The sequence below is a fragment of the Corvus kubaryi genome, unplaced genomic scaffold, assembly GCF_017639235.1.
Source record: "Corvus kubaryi isolate FWS band 111438036 unplaced genomic scaffold, C.kubaryi_AGA036_p1.0 37394, whole genome shotgun sequence".
NCBI classification, from domain to species: Eukaryota; Metazoa; Chordata; class Aves; order Passeriformes; family Corvidae; genus Corvus; species Corvus kubaryi.
Genome location: NW_024581133.1, coordinates 10334115 through 10348638, shown reverse-complemented (window position 1 = coordinate 10348638; position 14524 = coordinate 10334115). Strand labels below are relative to the sequence as shown.

Below are 14524 nucleotides of genomic sequence, written 5' to 3'. Positions count from 1 at the left end.
AGGCTGCTCTAGACCATGGGTCATGCCCTTCATGACAATGGCCAAGGGATGCAGCTCACCACAGCTGACAGGAGGAGCAATGGAGAGGGGTGAATGCAGCTGCCTGTGGTGGAGCTCAATCAAGCACTTACTGAAATAAATGCAGAGGCTTTTGGGGCAGCAAATACCTCTTGAAGACAACACCTCCTTTATGCACCATATTGATTTTCAGCCATGAAATGCCTATTTGTCGTGATTTCTATGGAGGACGCTGAGGTTTCACTACTACAGAAATCCCAGGGTCAAGGCCAGAAGCAATTAAATTATATCTCTCAATTATTGAGCCATAACGCACCATCTGGCCTTAGACCCCACGGGTGGACCAAGGCACCAGTGGGCAGCAGGGGTAGGAGTGGCTCCGACCATTTGTCATGGTGGTGGAGGCTTCCCAGAGGAGCAAAATAGCTGTTTCCGATTAACTCCCCGTGTGACTGATCTCATTCTGGAATAAGAGGGTGTTATTCCAAAACACCATAATCCTCTTCCAAATGACTTAATCGCATTTGGAATAATGTGCTTTTCTTCCAAAACATTCATATAGGAAAAAAATCAGGGGTGAAAAAAATCAGAAACAGCCCTTTGGAATAACACCTCGTGCAGAAGAGCTCTCAGTGGGGACATATGATACCGCACTGGTTTACAAAGATTTAATAAATCACCATTTGCAGTAACTCCTGCAGGCTGGGAGAGCAGAATGACTGAGAGGCACACAGCATCTCCTCTTCCTCACTCCAAAGTTACGGAACTCCAAAATGATCCCACTACGCATTGGTGCCTCAGGCACTCATCCATGTCCCTTCCGTTCCCTATGGACCACATATGGCTGGAGTGTTGCTGCAAACCCATTGTTCAGGGATAGTCAGTCAGGCCAAGTTGGAAAGTAAAAGAAGGTAGGACCAGCAAGACCACCAACATCCACTGGCTCCCACAGCCATTCTCTCACTCTCCCCTCTGCATCTCCCACACCACTGGGGCAGGAGGACCCTCGCATCAAGGAGAAGAAAGAAGAAGTGGCCTGGGATGAAAGCACGAGCTTTCACAGCTTTCATCCATTAACTAACCATTCCTCCTGCACAATACATGTGCCGATTCATCATAGGTGATCAATACCTTCCTTGAGGCCCTGGGATAATGAACGTCTCTGCTGATATTCAAATGACCTTGAGAGAACAGGGGCAGCTCCCTCAGGCACAGGTCAAAGAGCCAAGCATCATGTAAGATGATACATGGTCCCAAAATCTCTCTGTAAGGCACAGAGAAATGTTTTGGCTAAAAAGCTTCTCCAGAATCACAAAGGAAGACTTTAGGTCATGCAGAGGCTGAAAGATCATGCTGGACCAAGCAGACCTGGATTTTGTGTGGCAGGCTGGAACAGAAGGCTGTGACAGCCTCCTGCAAAAGGGCAATGTGGTTCCTATCCTGTGCTCTAGCTCTGGGCTTAGGGTCAACTCACGGCATCTCTGTGTAGAGTTAGAGATGGATTCACAGGCTGGGACCTCCATTCTTCACAGAGACCAAGAGTTGATGTGCTCCTGTGTGGCTCCTCTCTCAGTCCCTTGCTCAATCCCTAAGGCCATTACCTCTGGCAGGGTAAGGAACAACTCTCTCCCTCTCCAAATCACTGTTCATCTCACCAGCCCAGCAGATCCCAAGAGCTGCTGTCCTCCAGCATGAAGAACTGCTGTCTTCAGCTACAGCTTTCCCCTCTGCCCATATCCAGCAATGCCAGCAGGAAAACAAACCCCAGTCCTGCTCCATGTGCACTGCAAACCAGGCTCAGCCTTGTGGGCTGCCCATGGACTACATGCAACATGTAGGGTTTATTTTTCTCAGAAGAGGAAAAGAAAGATAACCAAAGATAACTAAAGCAGCTCTCCACCTTCAAGAAACTGAAAACCTATCATTCAAGACAGCTGTTAGTCCTGCAGAGCTCCATGTTTGCCCCAAAAATAATTGAAAGAAATGCTGAGAACTGGCAAAGCTCCTACAGTAGTTGTTTGCGTGATTTAGGTTAAAAATAATTGCTGTCCAGGCTTATCTGCCTGACATAAGTAATTAGATCACAGAGTACTTATAAGCTGCCACTTCCTATGAGCATATTTTAACATGGCCTTTATCGTTTGACCTTTATATCTGCAGAGGCTTCATCCGCTCCCTGCTACTGTGATGGATTTATTTTTGAAGATTGGGCTCAGGCTTTCCAGTCCTCGGGCGAGGATGCGGCACAGGAGACAGATTATGGCCCCAGCAGCTTCTGCAGCGAGGAGGAGAGAGCCTCTCTTTATGAGGAGATGTGCCAGACCTGGACCCTGCTGCAGCTCCACCAAAATTAATCTGCAGGGTTAAATTATTGTTTGCACCAAGAGAAATTATTCATGGGCACTAGAAAGGCTCAGGCAGTGTAGAGCTGGGGGAACGTGGCAACACACCACTGAAAGGGAATGGTCCTTTTTATATGAGATACATTCATATATCTCATATATTAATACTTTCAAAAAAAAACATTGATACATTTTCCCCCCCAAAATGGAGAAGTGTGGCAATCCCTTCTTGTACATCTCAAAAGCAGGAGATGTGCTTCCTGGCTCATGGGTGAAGCAGCTCCCTGACTCTCAAAGCCCAGAGGAGGCCAAAAGCAAAATGCTAAGAAAAGAACCCAAGAGAATAGATCACTGTCACTATTTTCAGTCACGAAACCAGCTACAGGGACACACTGATCCTGTGCACAACAAAACCTATAGATACATAGCAGGGACCTGAGTCCTCCACAGCTGAGCAGCTCTGAGTAAATTAAAAACCCCCAAAGAAATCTAACACAACATCAACTACTTTCCATGCGTTTTTATGAATCCCAGACTTGGGCAGGCTCCCTCTTCCCATCAGCATCCCTTGAGAAGCAATTTGACTTTGCTGGAGGTGTCAGATTTGTAAAGTAAGAGATTTAATTTTTACACCTCACTCATTTTTTTCATGAAATCTACTTTCCTTTTAAAAGACATTTTCAAACTTCCCTCACAACTGATGGATTTGTTTTTCTTTTATTGTCCAAACCTCCTTAATGATGTAAAGACCCTAAATTTGAAGGGGTTTAATGCTTGCACAGCGTGTTTTAATGTCTCCATGGATGGCAATCTTGTCCCTCTCTTCATGCAGATAAAGTGAACAGAAAGCACGAGCTCTCTGGGGTCAGAGTTATTTTGGAGAACACACAGACTAAGAGGTCGCCTTCTTTAGGGGACCAGGCTGAAAATCCTGGAAGCTGCCAGTCAGGTACTCTTCCTGCTGAGTTTCAAATTAGGAAGCAGAACAATAACGTTGAGTCTCACCTTCATCTGACAGTGGTGGGATCTCTTCTATCCAGATTCTCTAGCACTCCACACCTTTGGAGTAGGTGGAAAAGCCAATGGGACAATTCATCCCTTGACACTGGTAGGACATGACATGGATTGAAAAGATGCTGTACCACCCATTCAACCAGTGCTCCCTGTCCACCACATCTCAAGCAAGTCCCCAGTCCATTTGCCATAGTTTTCTGCTGGTAGCTTGAGGAGGATTTGAGGAGCTGAGAAGGACCATCAGTCCCATATAAAAGCCAAGCGCTGTTTTAGATCCCCAACTGCTTTCAGAAGTGGTACAGATGGGAACAGCTGCTGCAAACCAGAGCTGTTTCCCATCAGGTAGGCAAAACCAAGGGTCTCTTCCAAGTTCCACACAAGTTTGTCTCATCTGTGAGTTTGTCTATTTTAAGGGGAGGCAGAATATCTCTTAATAGGATTTCAGGACTGGTTTATCAACCAAGGAAAAAATCCCACAATGAGACATCACCACCAAGAGATTATCCTGTGCTCTCTGAAGGAGACAGCACAAGATTATCCCCAAATGAGGTTTGTTTCTGTGGAGGTAATGAAAAATAATTGGTAACTCCCTTGGCATAGCTGGGTGACCCAGTGAGTAGTCCTAAAGTAGAAAAGCAGCAGCATTTCCAAAGGCAAGGAATCCAAGGTCTGCCGTGGACTCAATCTGAAAGAAAAACTTCTGGAAAGGATCAGGGCAAGGCCATGAATTTATGAAGTAGTTGTTCGGCTGACTCTAATTTTTAAAGCATTATTATCCTTTTAGCAGGGCTGTCGGGTAGATGGAAGCCAGAGCCAGTGTGATGAAGAGCAGCTGAATAGCGATTTGCAGCAATTCCTCCTGCCTTCCACACTTTTTTCTGCAGAGCAGCGAGCCAAATTTCTTGTAACCAGCTTACTGCAGCCTGAAACGCTGCAAAAAGGGAAATTTCTGGGCTGGTGGTATGAGGAATGAAGAGGGAGAATGAAAAAGGAAGAGAAAAACCAATGGCAAGTCCTGAAATTTCCTGGCATTCCAAAGCCCAAAGCCAGACAGATGTTGGAAACATTTACTTTGAATTCTTGGAGATTCTTTCTAGACTGACCCAAACAGGGCAAACCAAAGAGACATTTCTGCAGATTTAAATACATTTTGTGTGCCCTTGCAGCAAATCCTCATCTTGACACACCCATATCATCTGCATTTCTCCAACAAAAGCAGCCCAGTTGGATGCAGCACCCCTCTAACATTCCAGGTGCTCAAAAGCCACCTTCCAAGTAATGCAATCAAACCAATCCAGCTAAAAGCCTTTCTTCTGGCCTGGGCTGACATGAATTGTTTCTAATAAAGCTAAAGCTCTGTGGGACAGCTAATGGGTGCTTATTAGTACAGGCAATGGACTATTCAATCATCCATATAGAGAAACTAATGAGGATTGATGGCCAAAATACAGGATGAGGATTTACCTCTAAATAAACAGCTGATAGGCTGGTGATCAGATTAATCTTAGGTATCAGTGGGGAAAGTTCCTACCTGGCTAATAAAGAGATCAACAAAATATGTGGAAAATAGCATCACTGGGTCCCTGGGGGGTTTAATGTTACTGCTGTGGCAGCAGGTGGGTTTCCAGAGATGTTCACCTTTCCAAACAGCATTGGTTTGGAAGAGAGTTAGAAGGTGGTGTAACCCAAACGGTGGGAGAAAGCAGCTGGAAAACCTCTGGATGAACCTTTGCACTCAGTAAGAGTAGGTTTAGATCAGATATTAGGAAGAAATTCTACCCTGTGAGGGTGGGGAGGCACCAGCATAGACTGCTGAGGGAAGCTGTGGATGCCCCATCCCTGGAAGTGTTTAAGGCCAAGTTGGATGAAGCTCTGAGTAGCCTGGTATAGAGGAAGGTATCCCTGCCCATGGCAGGGGAGTTGGAACTGGGTGATCATTAAGGTCCCTTCCAACCCAAACCATTCTATGATTCTATGGTCCTTTCTTTTTTTAACGACCTTGCAGACAATCCCACCTTTTCCTGCTTCATCTCCTCCGTTCAGCAAACGCTTCCCAAGATTTTTCTACAACCCAAGATTTTTATACCTTTGTCCTAGAGCTGATGAAGGAATTCAATGATTTGCTGAACTGAAGGAAGGGCATGTGCACCTCTGGGGCTTCTAAGTCACTCTTCCCTGCAACAAACTGCTCCTTGATCTCCACCCTCCCACTTCCTTCCCTTTGAAAGGCCTCTGACCGGATCACAGATGGCAATTCCTATGTGACAGATCCTGATGTCATTATTGATGACAAACCAGATGTCCACGGAGACATAATGCTCCTTTTAATCCAAAATTCATTAAAGGCCTCACCTTTGTAGTTTAGGGTGAGTGCAAAGGTATCTTCATGGGAAGCAGTTGGGGCCATGTATTTTTTTTCCCTCTTGCCTCAGTTTTCCTTTGCACAGTGTGGCTGGAAGTGACTAAACCAGACACCACAGGGGTCCTGCTCTCATTAGCAGCATCATTAAAATGCTACAAAAATCTGTCTTGAACTTTACAAGGGCCTGGGAAGGGACATGCTGTATGTGACAGTGTGTATGAACCTCAAGCCATTACAACATGCTGCTCCTGCTCCTTGCTGCATTTTAGGTATGTAATTCCTAGTTAAGAAAGAAAGAATTCCTGGTTTAGGCTATGGAGCAATCCTGACTCCTAATGTATCAGTTTGTCTCCTGCCTGACAGCTAAATACGACAGATTTTTCCATAGATTAAGTGTTGTACAGCTCTCCTGCTATAAGCCACTGGATAAAAAGGGAATGACATGGCATCAGCATAAGCAGGAGATGCAGTGTGGACCACAGCTAGTTAGCAGGTAAAACACCACAGGTGACTTGTTCCCACTAATATTTTAAAACAAGAGCTCTTGTGCTCGTTATCTCTCTTGGAGAGAGGGAAAAAATCCCAACAGCCTTTGTGGCAGTGAAGACAAAGCTTTGCTCGGTAGGAGATGTTCTATACAGCATAATGTATGCCGGGAGCAATGCTGGTGTTTTATGGGCCCGCTTAGTGTGAAGTGCAAAACAGGCTTGGGGCTGAGGCTGCATTATTCATGGGGGACCTTAAATATTTCAGCGTGAGGCTGAGGTAGGGAACAACGGTAACAATAGCGTATTGTCCTCTTTCTTCCCCTAAAATCATTGTTTGTGTTTAAGAAGGCATGCAGGGAATCTTTCCCTTTCATTGTAACGCCATGCACTGACACACCCCAGGGAAAAGCAGGATAGCAGCAAGGCAAACCCCACAGTGCCTCCAAGGGAGGGGGAGTTGTCCTGTCGCCTCCCAGCTCCTAAGGAAATATCAGTCCTGTCTTTAGAGAAGGAACAACTTAACGCCTGACATATTCTTGGAGATGATTGACCAGTTCTGTGCATGAAGGGACACATCAGCAGGTGGGTGCGCATACAAAGAAAGTTTGTGGCAGTTTTTCCCCTTTGAAGCAGCAGAATTATTTCCTCTCAACTCTCCGATCACTCTCCTGCGTATGACTTGCTTCATCCGAAGCAATGGCTGGTTCGCAGCAGGGCAGTGGGAATAACCCAAAATTGCAGTATTTGGGGTAATGTGGTCAGAGCAGCAGAGGGCAGAGGCAGGTGAGCAGGCAGAGCTGCCTCTGTGCAGATCCGCTGCTGCCATCAGCCGGCAACTGCAATCCAGCACAAGGCCTCTCCCTGGGACATGAGCTAAAGCAGACACAACACACACACCACTTATGCCAAGCCCCTCCTTGGCTGTTTTCACTGTGAAGAGGCATCCTTGGGCTCAAAAAAGAGCAACACAGCAGATGGAATGCTCAGACAGGGGAAAGCTGGACCTCTCCAGGCAAAATTTGCATTTAAGTGCTGCTTTATCCTCTCCAACACCACAGAGATGAGAGTCACCAAAGCTTAAGGATAACCCTCACTGCATCCCAGGCTGGGTATTCTGGAGCTCAGCAGAAGTGGGATCACTCTGGCAGCTCCTTACGTTACTTTCATACAGTGCTGAAGCTGGACCAGAGCTTCAGGGTCCAGTCCCCTTGCAGACAGCCAGGGTCTTGCTATTTATGCCTATAGCTCTAGTCTGGTGTTGAGACCCTTGCGCGAAGTGAGGTTTGGCCAAACTTCAGATAACCAGTTATTTCAAATAACATGATTCTGGCCAGAGCTACATGAGATTCCAGACCTTTCTCACTTCTGTTTCCCTTCCTGCAAAGACAAATCTTGGCAGCTGTCTCTTGCACAAGATAAAACAGAACTAGCTCCCCACATCTGACACAGCCGAAGCGCAATAAAATCCCTGTTTCTGCTCTTCTTGGAACCATCAAAAAGAAACTCAAGTGACTTCCCCAACAGTGAGAAATCGTGAGATTTCAGTTACAATGTTTAAACTCATGCATGTTCCTTCTCAGCTTCAGTCAAGGTTCATAGCCCAAAATTCACATTCCATAGCCACAAAACCTTACACTAGTCCACTGTATCAGTTTATTTCTGACCTGTAACATGTGCTGTGCTTTCTACCTGGAATCATTTGCATCCAGTCCCTTCCAAAAAAAAGCTGTACAACCTTTCCTTTGAAATCAGCCCTCCAAAGGTGGGGAGACAAAGGGCTCATATATTTCTCAGGTAACAGCCCTTTACTTGCCAGGAGATGTTGCTGCCTCCAGGACAACTGTTGCACATCCAGAAGTCTCTTCCTACAAGGCTGATATGAGCACTTTGAAGACTTCCCTTTTGTTTAGATTAACTGATAATTAACAGGCACAGCTGTTGCATTTTTTGATAAGACGGAGAACACAGAGATTGGTGTGAAGGATTGGGTGTGACCTGCACACATCCCATGCCAGAGCACTCAGCTTTCTCCAGCAAGAGCATTCCTGAGAGCCAAATCCTGATGCAGCCCCTGCGCTGCCCTGGGTATTCCCATGTCATTTATCTCCTTGGCAAAGCTGCAAAGCTCTCATTTGGGAAGTGGGGAAGAAGCAATAGGTCCCCCATTTGCTGCAGGGGTGTCCCTACAGACCCACACACCCCCTGTGCCATGACACAGGTGCAGCACAGACATCAGGGGTGCTGCCACCCCCAGCTCCTGCCAGAACTGACCTAGAGGCTCGCTCCTGACCTGGCCTGGATTGGAGACCATGACCTAGAGGTGAACTGCTCTATATCCCATATCCAGTCTCCCACTGAGTTTATTTTCTGGTGTGGCAGATCAAAGACTGCAGTAAGGAGAAAATCTATCAAAGGCTCAGCACCCTAACATAGCTTCAGCTCACTTTTATGTTTACTTTGAACCAGCATACTCCTTTCTATTGTTCAGCAATCGCTTTAAAATGGACAATTATCAGATTTCCCTATTAATGGGAGAAGTCAGGCAATCATAAATCTTAAAACGTGCTACTACCTGCAAACTGCATGTAACACATTATGGAAAAAACAATCTCTGGAGGAAAGCTATTACCAAGTGACCATGTCTTGGCTCAGCAGCTGGTTTTAATTTCAGCAGAGGATCCCCTCTGCTTCCCAGCATCCAGCAGCACTGCTCTTCCCACTGCTTCCCTGTAAGCACTGCAAACCTACAGTGGCCTTGCACTACAGCAATTCAATGGTGCAATCAACAGGGAGAACCTCTGCATCTAAGTCAACAACTGCCAGCCCCTCACTGCATCTGCCTTGTCTTTCATCCAATCCAAAAATGGTTTGAGTTGGAAGGGACCCTAAATATCATCCTGTCCCACTGCCATGAACAGGAACACCTTCTGATAGACCAGGCTGCATCCAATGTGTTTGAAAGAATTGAAAAGTTCTTTTCTTTCCCCTATACAGTGACCTGCACAAAGCTGAATCTGGACTCAAATGAGTGGTGGACACACTGCCTTTCAAGTCCTGGTATCTCCCTTATGGCACAGAGAGAAAAAGAGTAAGGGCATATGGACCAAAAGATACCAGTTAGTCTTGTGGATAAAGCAGCAGAATCCAGGAATTCTCAGGTGGGATTCTGGTCCTCTCCATCAAAAAGGGTTGGAACGTAAAGTAGCCATGAGGACAAATCTGAGTTTTGCTACAGTTTACAAGTGGCTTTGGGTAAATTGCTTAACCACCCTCAGTTTCCATTCCCTGTGCTAGCTGGGATGCTCATGCCCTTTTTACTGGGATGTCTCATGAATTATCTGGTATTTGGGAAGGTCTTAAATCCATGTAATTCACTCGTAACAAATATGATCCTGCTTTTAGATTAGAATAACAATAATTCAGAACTGAGCACATTTTGTTTTGATTTTTCTAAGACTGTCTGAATTCACTGAGACAAGTGACAAAGAAATATGATTCACCATATTCATGACTACTTCCAAAACGGTTTACTTTAATCTGAGCAATTGGAAAAATGTTAAAGGCAAAACTGCTTTACCCAGCTGACTTTAAAAGGTTGTTTTATTCCACACTTCTGTTTTCAATAAACATCTCAGGATAAAAACATCCCCTGCAGCAGATCTATGCAAAGGACAAAAAGGCGTTAAATCCAAAGTGGGGGCGGGTGGAAGAGATAAATAGTTTACTTCTATTATCTTTACCATATGTTCTATTCCAACTGGATACACATAAACAGCATGCAATCTTCAAGCTCAGCTTTAGACTCTTTGAAGTGACCTGACCATACTACTGATTTATTTCAAACTAACCTTTCTCTTTGAACCTTAGGTCAAGGTTAATTCCATAATAAAACATATCTTATACAGCTGGCTGTTCCAGTGGTGCTAGCAAGGAACGAAGCCCTCAGTCATAAGCATTTGTTTCACTGAGTGTGGTATTGTATTTCTATTTTCCCTTCCTTGTATTAATTTCCTTCACAGACCCTAGTTAAGGGGGAAAAAACCCTCTCTTCCGGTCCATGAGATCAATTTTAAACACACTGGAATTAAATGAAGGCATTTGAGCCACATTTCTTTGCTGAAATGCATCTGCCAACCCCAGAAACTATTTTTATTACAGTCTATGTTTAATAATCAGATCTTCAATTTCATAAGAAGCCACACAGCTACGTTATTCAAACTCTTGCACCAGCAATGACCCTTTCAGCATCTTTTACAAAATCATCTTTGCACTGAATCACAGCAAATCACCAAGGATAGCTTTTCTATCTAGGAAAATAAAGTAGGAAAAGAGAAACACGTTTGAAGAGTCCTTCTCAAAAAACCAAAGGAGAGCTCCTTGCCAGTGCCCCAGCCAGTCTTGCCTGCCTGTAGCTATCGAAGCACACGAAGCAGGGGTGCAAATGTGTGGGAGTAAGCTTGGGATGTGGGATGCAGTCGCTAAGAAATGCTGAGGTGCGTAACATATCACTCAACATTGCTCATTGGGTTGTTTTCCAGAGGATTGGAAAGACGCTTTTGAATTTCAGCCTTCAGCCCACAGCACACACTCACAGCACTTAATTAAAAAGCAGCAACACCAAAGCTAAACCAGCAGCTGTTCCACATTTGTCCTGACTCCAGAGCCTTGCCAACACGGTGCCTCTTGGAGCTGTCGGGAGAGGGATGAGTAGAAACCTTTGGTTTGGTTTGGTTTGCAAAGCACAGGCTGGAAAACCTTATCTGCTGTAGCTTACCCTGAGGGGAATTGTGCTTCCCCTCCAAAGGAACAATGATTTTATCCAGGCTTATCTGCCTACATTTTACAGGTCTGAGTCTACAGTGGTTGATGCTCAGGACCACCAGCACACAAAGGGGCACCTCTCCTAGAACAGCCCCAAAAGTTTTCAGTGCTTCATCTCTGGCTTAGGGGCAGCTTTGTGACACAGGGTTTAGCCCAATGTTAAACGAGTTTGAGCAGGCAGCACTCTCAGGCAGCATCGATACAGCAAACTTGTTATCTCATCAATATCTGTCATCGCCGAGCACAGCTGAGCTTGCCGTAATGGAAGCACCATCCATTTGGAATCCCAAAGGTAGGCATCAGTTTTGGATCAATGCTCCCAGAATCTCCATTAAGTATTACAGTGCCAGTGATGTTTTAGATCTATTTTGGGTTAATTTTTAAACCAAAACAAGGCCACAAAAGGTCTTTCACTGCATTTTGACTCTCTTAGAGTAATGTAAAAAGTGGTGGCACAGGAAGCTCAGCATCCCCAGAACTGATGTGGTACCAAGGAAAACCTTTTCCCTCCAGCTCTCCATTCCCATTTCACCACACTGTCTTTCAGCTTCTCCTCAGGGACTATTACCTATTCCCACTCCTTAATCACATGCCAGGATGCCCCACTCCCCACAGCAGTGCTCCAGCTGGTAGTGCCCTGAGTGTCCTGCTCTCCACCCCACTCTCTGTCCCAAAACCACAGCCCTGGGCATGCTGTGAGGTAGAAGATACAGCATGCAGAAATTCCTGAACAAGAGACACACCTTTTGCTGCATGGAGTGTCTTTACCTGTCCCATAGATATGAAGAGCAATACTCCTCCTCTTTCCTCTACCACAGTAATTGGTACCTTAAATGAGGGCATTGGAATTATATCAGTTCAAGAGCTCAAAATAACAATGTAAAATTCCACCCAAGAAATTTTTGAAATTGAAAGAGACATCTCTACCATTTTCTAATCTTCTTTAACAGGCACCAAAAAATATTACATCTAATGATTTATTAGTGAATGAAACCAGCCAATTAGACAGCCAAGGACTGATTTTTCAAAAGGATTGCACAGAACAATTTAATATCATGGGAGATAATAAACATGTCCTGAGCTGGATCACTGAATGATGTTGCTAACAGCCTGTCAGAGGTATCAGATATTTACAGGAGAATAAGGCACCACATCAGATAAAGTAAAATACATCCTCTCAAGGATATAGAAAAATGGAAAGGAATCACTCCAGCTGCATTTTAAGTCTGGGTAATTTCCGTAACTCCTGAGAAGAGGCTTTGTGTGGTGCTAGTTCTTGTCTTAAGGCACCCATCCATGCTGCTGGCATGTGGGAGACCCTCTGGAGCAAGCAAGTTGAAAAATAGCACAGACCTCACAAACTGGACAATGTTTTAAAGATAAAAACACATACAGGTATCTACTAAATTGGGTAACATAAACTAAAGGCACCTTTAAAATAATATTGTCTACATGCCATTAAATATGTCCCAAGCAAGTATTTGTGCTGTCCTAGAAGTGATGGCTTCCTACTGCAGCCTTTGTGATGCAGCTGTCATGGAAAGACACTTTTTTGATAAACTAGTAAAAAGCAAGTAAACAAAGCTACAATTTAATTCAATTATATATATCATTGTGAAATATATTACAATTTAATGCAATTGCGCACAGGCTATGATCAATCTGGTTCTAACCAAAATTTTGAAACCTCCTCATTATTAAACATAGTCAGAATTATTAAAAATTTCAAGCCATTCAAGTGGATGAGTAAGAATAGGAATTCTGCACTTGGGAGTGAAGTTCCTATTTTTTTTTGCTTTGATACCAGCTTGCCCTTAGACAGGATGTAACACAGCTGGTGTTCCTGTTCAAGAAGGCTGCAAATTGCAGCTCCAGCTATCTCTAGAGATTCAGCTATGAGATGAGAGCCCAGTTACAGGTATTCACAACTGACCTCAGCATTTTTCTGAGCATCTGTGCAGTGCCTGTACCAGTCACTTCATGGATATGTGCAATATCCCTCCTGAATGAAGAAACCAAGAAAGGTGTTAGAAGACATCCAATGTTGCTATACATTTCCAAAATTGTACTCGGGACACCAACAATTTGGGTTGAATGGACTTCCACCCTGATTTCTAAGACATTCTGGGACTGGAAAGATGCTTCACAGCACTAACACTACACCAGCATTCCAAGGAGGAACACCTGAGTCTCAATCTCAAGCAACATAGTGAATGCAACCTCATGAAGAGGTTCAATTAAAAAGTGAATTCCTCTCCCTTAATCCTGCAACACCAGCCTTCAGAGATGACTCAAGCTAACTTGGATTCTTCCTTGAGACTACAAGTTTGGATGATAAAGGGAATTGTTGAGGAGTAATGACATCTACATGTTTTTGACTTAAGTTAGTCTGTTAAAATTAGAGATACATAAAACCAAATTTGACACAAAAAGCAGTCTCCTTGGATGACCTTTCTGGTTAATCTGCTGTTTCACACGAATGCAATGACCAAGCTGTGAGTTTGCATCTGCCATGCCCCAGCAGTTGAGGGCAGGAGCCAGGGACCCTCCCAGTGCTGTGCAGAGGATGGGGCACAAGCCATCTGACATGGCCACGGTGCAACTAACACCCCAGGACACTGTCACTGTCCCCCCACTGTCCCAGGCCTTGGGATCCTAATGTGCTGGCACAGTGGGTACAGAGAGCTGGGATCCCCCTCCACATTCTCCCTGCCCCATGGGCCATGGACCTGAGCTGGTCTATACCTGAGGTGAAGGTCACATTTTTCCCGACAATCCATAACCCCTTCCAGTCTCTGAGAGGAAGAGGCAATTGCTCCCTTTACCCCCTCCAGGTCACTACCTGAGAAGATGCTGTTGTACCTTGTAGGCCTCTCACAGTTTCCACCTGAAGAGAAATCACTATTTCCCCATACCCCTCTCCCAATCTCTACTTGTGAGAGCGATGCCATTTCCCCCTGTACCCCTCTCCCAATCTCTACCTGAGGGCAAGGTACCATTCCCATCTATACCCTCTCCTGGTCTCCTCCTGAGGGGAAGACGCCATGGCCCGCTGTACCCCTCTCTTGATCAACACCTAGGGGGATGGCGCCATTTTCCCACTGCACTTTTTCACAGTCCCATCCTGAGGGGAAAGCACCACTCCCTCCTCATACCCTTCTTCAGGTCATTACCTGAGGCAAAGGTGCCATTCCCTCTCGTACCCCTCTTCCGATCTCTGCCTGAGGGGAAGGCGCTATTCCCCACGAACCTTCCCTCGGTCTCTGCCTGAGAAGAAGATGCCACTGCCCCCTGTAACCGCCTTCGGTCTCTACCCGAGGCGAAGGCGCCACTCCCCCAGACCTCCGTCCTTCCTCCCCGTCCCCACGCAATGCGCACAAGCGCCAGCCGCCCCTGCTCCCGGCGGCGCGGAGACCGACAGCTCCGGAGCGGCGCGGGGCGGGCGGAGGCCGCTGCAGGGCGGGGCGGCGGAAGGGGCG

General features: G+C 45.5%; 1 long non-coding RNA gene across 1 annotated transcript in view; it reads right to left on the bottom strand.

Annotated features, from left to right (window-relative positions):
* Nucleotides 1-14482, bottom strand: part of LOC121669851 — a 34777-nt gene extending 20295 nt beyond the window's left edge. Inside the window, exons 1-2 of the long non-coding RNA XR_006017913.1 lie at nt 14219-14482; nt 12979-13047 (exon numbers count right to left, since the gene is read on the bottom strand). This is a non-coding gene — a long non-coding RNA (uncharacterized LOC121669851). The remainder of the gene's footprint in view (nt 1-12978; nt 13048-14218) is intronic.
* Nucleotides 14483-14524: the final 42 nt, after the last annotated feature.